This window comes from Aricia agestis, chromosome 10, assembly GCF_905147365.1.
Source record: "Aricia agestis chromosome 10, ilAriAges1.1, whole genome shotgun sequence".
NCBI classification, from domain to species: Eukaryota; Metazoa; Arthropoda; class Insecta; order Lepidoptera; family Lycaenidae; genus Aricia; species Aricia agestis.
The window spans coordinates 10,376,559-10,388,660 of NC_056415.1; positions in this window are offsets into that span (position 1 = coordinate 10,376,559).

The window sequence follows — 12,102 nt, forward strand, 5'->3', positions numbered from 1 at the left end:
CGATTTTGATGAAAAATATTATAAAGATACTTTGAGTCCCGGGAAAGGACATAGGATACTTTGCGACCAAATGTACGGTTACCGCGTGATAATCAAATTTCGGTGCAACGGAGTTGCCAGCATTAACTAGTTTTATAATTTGTTTTTTTTTTTTATCATTTAGTGAATGGAAAAGCTCTGTAAAGCTATTTATGAAATAGTTCGTATGCCGATTTGGTTTTCTCTCAACTTCTCCTTAACTCATCACTTGATGTTTCAGTTGCACAGAAAATTTGTTCATTGGAACCATTACATTTTTCGAGATAAAGTTTGTCCTATGTATCTACGAAGCAAGTTTCATTGAAACCGGTCCACCGCGGTACCGATTTAAATGTGTAAACGTGTCAAACACACTCGCATTTACAATAGAATTACAGATTACTCTGCCTGACTTCCACTCAAAGATGGGTATAATCCAGGATAGTTGATAAGTAAATAAATCGATCGAAATAAAACGTTGAAAAGCGATATCCTCAGTCCAACCAGCTAGAAACGGATAGCCCTATTTGTAATAAAACATGCGAATGTGAGGAATTCGTATTTATCTTTTGATGTTACGTCATATTGATACCCATAAAAACTACCGAATGTCTCTGTACATAAAATATATGAGAAACGTTACGAAAATACTTATTATTTTCATAGCTTTCATTAAATGAGAATTATTGTTTGACACACAGTGCCATCTAGCGTCAACGTTTCACTAAGAACCACTCGGAGAATACAGACAACATAAATCCCCTACTCGATAATAGATGGCGTTAGGTGTACGATTACATGCGCGTATTTTCTAGAAACGTTCAACCCATGTTTACGCGAGTCAGATACATTCTAGAAACGAACTCTCTGGAATATTCTGGCACTCGCCTCTGCTCATATTTAAAATAGCCGTAGTCAGGCGGGCCAGTCAATCGGTTCAGTTTGAGCTTTCCTCAAGGCGACTTCGGAGTCAAAATAAGTGATCAACAGTGATTCTAGTGAAACCTACGACCTAGGACAATGTAGACCTAGTGCTAGTAATTAAAGTCTTGAGAAAAGTCAGCAGGTCTTTCTCTCCAAATCCTTCGAGCCCTAGCATGTAACAATATTGTATAAGTAACTATAACGTTTGTATAATAGCGCCACCAGGGTCCAGTTTCTAAGAGCGTAGCTTTTGACACGGAGGCTGTGGGCTACCAGAAGTTAACAACATACCATCGGCATCTAAATAATTATCTAAAGCTGTTATGAAATGATTTTTGTAAATGTATCTTATAAAAATAATTTCATATCTATTTTGGTTTAAATTTTAACCACCACATTTACCTGCGGTTACCATTAAATGAATGAAATCTAATTCTAACCCAGTAAGCGCACATTCATTTTGGTGTAAATATCCATCCTTATAGTTTGGAGAGCAGTCAATATTTTACGGACTCAGCCATAAATAGAGGCGGAAGCGTGGCAGCATCTGGACGTAGATTTAAAACTCTATAAGCAGTCAGAGCTATCTGTATGTTTCGGCGAGATTTAGGATTATAGCTGCCACGAGAATATCCGAGTATAGGGCTCCCACACATAACTGCGAATTCACGTCGCAAATTTCTGCGACTAAATTCATAATATAAATGAAAATGCCGATGCGATGCGAATTCGCAGTTCTGTGTAGGAGCCCATAGACGTAAAGCCATATTGCTCCGTTGCTTTGCGGTTCGCCACAGCGTTGACGTGACGCACATTTTATGTGGGTATCCGTCTTGTGTTGTCGCGCGTCGCTGCAACGTAGCTAACTAGCTATGTGACGTTCGTTCCGACGACGTAACGCAAAAAAGTTGCAGAAAGAGTGTTTAGCCGCATAAGGTAGAGCATTAAAAGAAAAGTAATCTAGTTATGTACCATCGAGGAAATTGATTCCTAGGCAGTTGACGGACCTACGACGTTTGGTCGGCTTGTGTCAATTCAAAGTTAGCTGTGAATTGTGATCGGTCGGATGGGTTTGGCTTAGCGCGACAAAATTACGTAGGTCCGCCATCTGCCTAGGGATCAACTTCTCTGATAGTATATTAGTTTACGCATATATAAATATTTCATGTGCCAATTGGACACGATATTTTTTCAACTTTATGCAATGTTATATAATATAGGTACTTAATATACTGCCCGCTAAAATATTTCTATCATAATATTTTCTCATACTTATGACACTAAAGGTAGAGAAATTGATTCAAATGCAGGTGTACTTACTATTATTACCTTTTTTTAACATGCTTTACGCATCCCCGTCAAATTGGGAATATCGACCGGGGTATGTGGGACTCCTGTAGTCTACCCACTAAAACCCCATGGTGCTCCACTCATCGCTAAAGGCAGAGTTGCGGGTACGATAGAACCTACCACAATTAACGTAGATTATTACCTACGAGTTAGTCAAACCCCGCTGAATTATATTGACTTGACATAACTCGACCAAACAACGTAGGTCTGCCTATGAATCAATTTATTCGATGGTACATTAAATATATTGAATAGTTCCAGTCGAATATCGACAGATCTAGTTTGTATAAATATGGAATTCTATTTTCGGCCAGTCTCATGCCAAGTATTGATGGGTTTTGGCACTATTTCCGTACTTTTTAGGTCATCTAAGATAGACGAGGTGTGGGCCATAAGTGTTACATGACAGGGTGTATCTATTTACATTGCTTCGAGATTTGTTCTCAATAGATTATTACTAAAACATTTCTGAGCACAAAGAAATATCTAAAAACTATCCAACAGAAATCACAATAGTATTATAAATTTTGTTTATTATTTCTTTACCCAAAAGATACAGAACATAATTTGATCATTGTCATCTTAGTAACTTTTGCTCTAAAATAGCAGTACGCGGGATTCTGTTCATCCCGGAAAAGTGCAGTGTTCCAATTTAGGATGCTGTAATAACTCTAAAGCACAAAATAGACGATAATTCAGCATTACATGTGTTACGGGCTGCCATGCACGCATGATCGTTTATATTGTATTGATTGATGTGAACGACATGCAAACTACGTACTGTACATGATTGACAAGTTCTTTAAATTTTCGTCCTGGAATATGTGCATTACATGCACGTGTGAGGCACCACCTGCTTTGCTCAAAATAAAGATGAATATAAATGACTATTATTTCAATAATAAGAATTTCAAGTTAAATAACAAAACCATTGTTACCATTATACTTATATCATTTTATTTATAACTATTATTGAAATAATAGTCATTTATATTCATCTTTATTTTGAGCAAAGCAGGTGGTACCTCACACACGCATGATCGTTTCGCGATCGGCATGTCATACAACAATTAATACTGTCACGTAAATGCATGTAATGCTGAGTGTTTTATATATAGTAACGCACATGGCGCGTCGATTTAAAAGCTAGTTTCATAAAATCTACCATTTTCAAGTAACGAGCTCAGTGATGTACAAAAACTATCGATTGTTTCGATCGCCAATAACATATTAAACGAGTTTCAGGGGAATTGCGTCGTTAGGAATTCACAAGCCATTTCTCAACGTCAAGCAACTTTTATTATTTCATTTTTGAAATTTTCCAACAATAACCTGATAATCGCTGCACCATCGAAGATATTACTAAATCATGTTAAAGCAAAAAACTTTACATAATCGGTTTTTATCAAAGGAAATGTTTAATCAAATTACCTTTATCTAGTATTGCATTGATTGTGTTTAGTACGTAGATATGCAGTATTACTAATTTAGTATGAGAGTGGTGCGTCCCGTCGTAGGTATACTGGGTGTAACAAAAATAAGTGATAATACTTTAGGGTGTGTACGTGTTCCTTGTAGAGAGTTCACTGTGAAAGTAGCAGCTCTGAAAGACGAAAAAATTTTTTCACCTTTGTATGGGTAAGGGCCCGAGCGTCACGAGTTTCCCCATACAAAAGTGAAAAAAAAATTTGGTCTTTCAGCGCTACTACTTTCACAGTAAACTCTCTACAAGGAACACATACACACCCTTAAGTATTATCACTTATTTTTGTTACACCCTGTATATCTAATACATAGTTGCCACAGATTAGGTACGCGTTGAAAGTTAAGTTGAGTTAAAATTAAATAAACTGTGTGAAAGTATTTTAGAAGCCTATTCAATGCAAATAAACTGTAGAAAAATAAAGAAACCTGAACAGGAAAAACCTTTTGAATTTTGCCTTTTTCATAGCGTTTAACGATTGTGCGTCCAAAGGTAAAAAGGTATAAGTGAAGCATTATCAGGTTTGAGTAGCGAAAAGGATTGGTTATCATATTCAGCTGTAAATTCAGCGGACGTAAAGCGCTTACTCGCGCACGGCTAAAGCTACTTCCGCTTTACATACACAAATAACAAATATTCCATTTTCGAAATGTAAGATTTGTTGACAAAAATACCTGTTTGTTTTTTAACGTTATTTGTTTTTATGTTGTTACAGCCTGTGAGATTTGAATTAATGTTTTTCAGCTTTTGTATGTCAAAAATTAAAATACTTTTAACAAATTTGCATATCACCCTAACAATTGTCCAAACCACAAAATTTTATCATTGGTATCATACCATGTAGTAGGTACTTCCCAGTTCGGCATTATACTTTTTAAATTATAACAAGTTTATTACATTAACTATTAAGCATGTGAAACAAATAGGAAACAATTGAAGATTTTTCTATTCCACAAGGGAGTTTAATTACATTATATTGGAGTATAAAAGACAGGAATAAAACTCCACCTCGATGCGGTCTGCCCCAATACGTGTAGGCGTGTGTGGATAATTTATTCATCGGCGGTATCTCGGCTCTCTGAAGGTGAATTTACTGCAAGGACCGCTTTTAAATTTTCAAGACCAGCCCGAGAACAAAGGACTTTATCTGACGCTAAAGAGAGTAAAATGTGTCCATTGCAGCGGCGCATAGAACGCTGTTTATAGCTTTCATCGGCCGCAGCCACCTGCCTGCTTTACTGTATCGCCTCGCAGCCAATAATGTGGTTTAGTTTATTAAGACCGTTATTTTCTGTCCCCGGTCGGACAATAATAATAAATTAGAATGAAAATTCGATCCTCCGTATTTACAGAATGTATTGTTGAGATAGTTTTATTCTTACCCTCGTAATAAAAAGATCGTGTGATACAGAAGTGAAGTATTATTTTGTCTCTGTGCGATACGTTAGAAAGTGAATTTAGAGACAAGGGACTGCATTGTATGACTAATAACTATTGTACTTTAGATTAGTGTTTATTTATTTTTAGTTCAAAACAATTTAAACTAGTAAGATTAAATTCTTCTGTTCATTATTATCTATAGTAATAGATAATGATTGATGATTTGATTTATTATTAAAAAAAAATATCCTTGTCTATCATTACCACAATAGACATAAGGACCAGTAGTTCGACTGCAAAGAGACGGACAGGTTTCAATATCTGTCAAATTCGTCGGGTTTCACTAGGATTATAAGCGGAATGTGCCTCGCGCTGACTGGTATAATTTATTTTTAAATATTTAAAATAAAGATTTCAAAATTGCATTCTGACAATTTTAATCGCATGTGCCAAAACACAAACAATAATACGACCAAAGAGGAACACGTCCACCGAATATGTCATAGTTTTAAATTCGTAGGTAACAAGTTAACAACCCTAGCGACGATTTTAGTCATAATACGTCAAATTTAAAATTTCAACATCAGTTCTAAGGGTATGCGCGCACGGGCAACTTAGTTGCTCGGCGATTTATTTGTCTCTTGATGAAGTCTAGGAGCTAGTATGAAAGTGCGCGCACGTAGCGACGCAACTCTGGGCATTGCCCAGAGCCCGCGACGCAACTGTCTCCTTCCCTATTGGTTTCTATGCAAGTGCGCACACGGGCAACAAAAAAGTTGCCGATCGGCCAGTTGCCACTCGACTGCCGCTGCGTGAGTTTGTGTGTACTTGCAGCAATGAGTTTCTAAAATACTAGAGTAGCAATAGCAACGTCTTACAAAATATTCTCAGAAATGCGTAACCACTTGATAGCTCAAAAGACAATGTCAATTCATAATATTGTTATTGTGTCATTATGTAGGTCAGATATACCTGCAGACATCTTCGAAGTGGCAACGCGTTGCTGCCGTAAACTGCCAATCTAGTAAGATTCTGCACAGTTCATCGAAACTTTCGACACTCAGTCTAAAGTAATTAAAATTTTTTTTTGGGTATGCTCTCAATTTCATAAAACTAGTATAAAATTTCCCGAGAGTCAGCCGATCGCTCCATAGTGGATGCACCCATCATTCTATTTTTCGACGCTTTCTTCGGTTTTTTATAGCGAGTGCAACGACCACTGCAGCCGTCTCGACCAAATCCATGTTGATGACTGTCAAGAAAAAAACTGAAAAAAGTCGGGTTGCTGTCGCTCTCGTGCGCGCACCCCGACGACATGGCAATTATTTTTTCGAAAGAGACAAATAAATCGCCGAGCAACTAAGATGCCCGTGCGCGCATGGTCTAAGTAGGCATACTCTATCATTCTGTCTACTCTGTCATTACTATGTAACGACTTTTGTACTCGTATAAGAGATAACCAAAGGATAAAGATTATGGTAGGTCAAAAACAAAAGTCAAAAACAAGTCTGTTCATTCTGGCACTTTGGTAGCTACGACTGGTTTACATCGCAATTGTATCCCGTTGAAATATTTTTTAAATACAAAATAATGATGTGTTTAGTGAATAGTGATAGACACACTTACACTATTGTACTTCCAACTAATATCAACTGATATGTATTCTGTGCTAATATTATACATGCGAAAGTGTGTCTTAAGTCCCGGAAAAGGACATAGGATACTTTTTACCCCGGAAAAATGTACGGTTACCGCGCGATAAACTAATTTAGGAGCAACGGAGTTGCGGCCGTGATCTATATCTATATATATAAAACTCAACTCAAGGTGACTGACTGACATGGTGATCTATCAACGCACAGCCCAAACCACTGGACCGATCGGGCTGAAATTTGGCATGCAGGTAGATATTATGACGTAGGCATCCGCTAAGAAAGGATTTTGATAAATTCCAACCCCAAGGGGTTCAAATAGGGGATGAAAGTTTGTATATAATAATACTTCTTAACGCGAGCGAAGCCGCTTGCAAAAGCTCGTAATATATAAAACTCAAAAGTGACTGACTAACATGGTGATCTATCAACGCACAGCCCAAACCACTGGACGGATCGGGCTGAAATTTGGCATGTAGGTAGATGTTATGACGTAGGCATCCGCTAAGAAAGGATTTTGATCAATTCTACCCCCACGGGGCCAAGATACGGGATGAAAGTTTCTATATAATAATACTTGCTAACACGAGCGAAGCCGCAGGCAAAATCTCGTCTAGTATTAGTTCAATAACTAAGATCGTGTTAAATTTAAATACTTAATTCATTAGTTTAATTCGGTCTTTTTGTATTCGATGCGAAATAGCAACAGGGAATTTCACTCACACGACACTTAAAATCTGTACAGAAATACGGAAACACTATTAGACGATCGAGAGCCAATATATTTGCTCCAATTTTTCATTAAACTTTAGATTGACCAAGTGCAGCTCACATTTTTCGTGCCTCTTTCTGAGACTGTACATTAATTTATTATATACAGACGGAAAAGACAGAGTACCTAAAGTGTACCTACCCCAATTAAATAAACAACATAGCTACCGACATAAAAATAATACTTTTCAGGGTTCCGTACCCAAAGAGTAAAATTTCCGTACCCAAAGGGTTAAAATGGGAGCCCCTGTAATAAACGAAACTTGGTTGACTACGGAACCATAAATGGAACCCTAACCTGAGTGAGCGAGTGAGGCCCTCTCACTCACTGAACGAAGCACAGAAGCGATTCAAACAGAAATAAAAAGGAATATTTAAAAATAAAACTTTTCTTAATTTTCACTTTTCCTGAGCGTGTAGTTCGAAAACAGATGAGAATTTGGAAAAACTGTATAAGATCTAATTTATAGAGAATTTAATAAGCTCTAATGTCGTCATAGAATATTTTTTGCTACAACGCATGGTTTTTTAGTTATTGGCGAAAAACCAAAATTGAGACCTTTGTAACCCTCCCCTCCCTCCGGCTCACCTCCTAGACGTCAGGACTTTTAGTATGTTTTGTCCTTTGTAAAGTTCCTGCAGAAATTGCTTAGGTTCCCGCTCACGTATTCTACAACCACTTTGTTGACTGAGCTACTAGATTTTTCCATGTTTTAGTGGTTAAACCGTAAGCCCGCAACAAAAAGAAGCATAATCGACTTATCTTCCCCGTACCAGTATTGGTGCATTGTGTATACTAAAGCCGAGGTAAGCCGGATATTTCGGACAGCTCACTTTAATAACCGCTGTCCATTTTTTATTGTTGCGTGAAAAATTTACGACTCTAATGCTCACAGATTTGTGCTGAATCCGCTTAAGCGTTGCGCGAAAACGCTAAAAATAGACCATTCTAGAATATTATCATAATACTTTATGAAGTTACTAGCTGGTGCCCGCGACTTCGTCCGCGTCAGCATAGTAGATCACGTCCCAAGCACCCCCCCCCCAAGATACGACCGGTGCCGAAGCTCGCTGCATATAAATCAAACGACACTCGAAATCTGTATAGATACTCGTAATAACAAAGATGGATAGTTTTCTCCTTTTTGTTTTTGTGGTTCCTTAAACAAAGGGTAAAAACGGACCCTATTTAAGCAAACGTCAAACGCAAACGTCAATAAACTTTCATGTTTCTAACTCAAGAAATGACGGACTTTCATTCAAACTTTCAACTCTTCACCCCCTTGGGGGTAGAATTTCTAAAAACGCTTAAATACCTATCCATTCATTTTTAATCAGCAGTCCAAAAATAAACTTTCATGTTTCTAACTTAAGAAATGACGGACTTTCATTTAAATTTTCAACCCCTATTTCACCCCCTTGGGGGTAGAATTTTCAGAAACGCTTAAACACGTATCCAATCATTTTTAATCAGTAACCCAAACATAAAATTTCATGTTTCTAAATCAAAAATCCGGTCGATCTCTCAATGATAGAATTTTATACAATGTGTTAAAATATTAACTTAGTTCAATGCACGGTTATGGCAATAAATGCAAAATTCGTTAAAATTAGATGCATTTTGTGATTTTTTTCTATCGAGAAAATTTTAAGATATCATGTTTTTGCTCAGATCGGATTCTCGGAAATATAATGTAGTATCTAATTTTAGAAAACGAAACAATTCGGGGCTTATTTTCAAGTATAAAAATGAACTATAAAATCGACACTTTAGGCTTAGTCAATGAAGAAAATACTTAAATCGGTTAAGTTTTGGAAAAGGAATCAGCGGATAACAAATCGAAGATTTTCTGTTCTTTTATTAGCACTTTTGTCGTGTTGTCTCTATCGCGCTCTGCGGTGGGAGACTTGAGATTGGTGAGACAGCAATACATTTTCAAATACCTATTTTCAATTTCTCTCGCCCCTGGTGTATCCTCTTAAGTCTTCGCTGTTTGTCCGTCGTCCATCCGTATGTCACCAGGCTGGATCTCGAGAATCACAATAGCTAGATAGTTGCAATTTTCCCCAATTATTTATTTCTGTTTTCGTTATAAAAGCTAATAGTCCATTTATAAATAGGGGGCCTCATACAACAAACACGATTTTTTCCCCTTTTTTGCTCTATATCCATAATGGTAACAGGGAGGTTTTTGAAAATTTCAGAAAATACTCAACTGTATTTTAACTTTAATAATTAGTAATAAAAATTTAATAAAAATATTATTTAAGGGGGGCTCCCATACAAATTTACGGTACGGAACCCTATGTACGCCAGTCCGACTCGCACTTGGCCGGTTTCATTATTTTTCCTTTCATTGTGAATAAAGACCTATCCGAGTACCAAATTTCAAGGTTCTAAGTCTACTAGAAGTACCTTAGAATTTTGATGATCTGTCAGTCAATGAGTGACAAAATGTAGTAACTTTGACCATCCATAACTATTAAACTGTTTATCGAAATTTCATGCAATTTGGAGGTTAAGCTAGTTTTAGTACTTGCAACTAGAGACCGAAATCCTAAATTCCTAGCTTTGTTAATATCGAAGATAAAGGGGGTGTGAAAGAGCCGCGAACTGCTTCGAGAAAAGTATGGTACGGCCGTGCCTTTGCTAAAAAGCTTGGCTGGGGCACTGCCGTGCCCCCAGACTTCGGATGTGCTCACGGAAAATATTTATCAAAAAATATCAAATTTTGTCAGTCACAAAGCAGGGACACGGAAAATTGTTGCCGAATAAAAAACTGCAACTTTGTGCTCTTAGTTCCTTGAAATGTTTTGAAAAGAATTGAATCGCAACTAGGTATAATATTAAATTAAAAATTATTAAAAAATAATAAATTTCGATGGTTAATAAATATCCAAAATCTTAATAGTGTTTGTGATATTTATTACGTACTTACTTCGAAACAGACTTCTGTGACCACTGAAAAATCACCAAAATGAAATGAAAAGAGATGTTTGAAAATTCAGTGGAAACGAAAATCGGCAAAGCTTGACTTCAACCTACTTCTTGTAGGAGAAAATATTAGAGGCAATTTAGGGAATAACTACTTAATATATTTTATTAATTATTATTGACCGACTTCCAAAAAGGAGGAGGGAATACGTTCGGCTGTATGTATCTTTTTTTCTGATTTATATTGTATAGTGCTGTACTATATAGAATTTCATCCATGTAACACTTAAATAAATGAAACTATGTTTGTTGGACAAACATAAAAAATAAGTAAGTACATGAATCTACGTCATAAAGCACCTAATCTTTTGACCTGATGGCTGATTCCCGTACTTATTACATACAAAGTTAGCAAGTGATCTAGCGGCATCGTTCCGCTAGATGACCACGCCATAAACTGGAACTTTTCGAATCGCAGCAATCAAAAGTGCTGTAAAAAGTTGCCGCGCACCAAATCTTAGTTGGGGCCATAGAAAAGCACTTGTTGTTACGAACTACACCCTGTAAGCTATCTAACTTTGCTTTTAGCTTCGCGAGCCGAACACACTTCAGCCCACACGTTTTCGCTTATAAAATCAATGCAGACTTAACAAGTTCGCTAGTTAATGGGTCGGAAGTTCGCGTGCTACCGACTTAGCTCGATATTATGCCTTCTCATATAAGAAATATTCAGTGACTTTAAACAAAATTCTTTGTTGGAGAAAATAGTTTCGAGCGTGTTTCGCTCGAGCTGTTCTATTATGCTAAGTTTGTGTTAGCAGATTGTTAGGTGTTTTAAGTTTAAATACTTTGACGCTTCAATCGAGATAATGAAGAAAATACTTTGTATCCAACATGCAGTGTTTAGCATAGAAACGATAGTCAAAGTTACGATCTATACATTTTGACATTATACTATGCGTCGAGTTTATAGGAGGACTGGCTACCAAAATCTACTTACTTAAAGGATCGGTGACTAATTGATTTTAATTAACAAGACCGACACCCCCATTTTTCCCGCTGACTTATTTCGCGGCTTTTTAATGTGACCACTTCGAAGTAGGAGGTTCATTCAGAAAGTTTGAAATCGAATTAAATTCGCCCCTTTAACTAAACTCAATTTTCTTTCACGACTTCATTAAGCGCAGCCATTCCGGTGAGCCTCAGTAATGACCTCAAACGGCGTTAAATCAAGATCCTCGAGGAAGATAAAAGTAACTGAAATTTAATACTTTTATCAAATATCGGTCTTTTGTCTCTAATCTCCTTTTAACATAAAGGAATCGAATCTACAAATGCCGGCGTCTCCGCGGCCCGCTCGGGGGAAAATCAAACGTCTCCGGAAAATAATTAACGACACACAAATTGAGATGTAGGCTTTTCGCTTTCGAAACTCATTCGTTTGTTTTACTGCGACCTGTACTTAGCATACATTAAAATTTTAATGGAAGTCGCCAGTTACTAGTACAACATTTACATTACACATTAGCTTTCATCTATCCGGAAATGAATATAATGCGATATAATATTATGCGTTTCTCGCATATCTT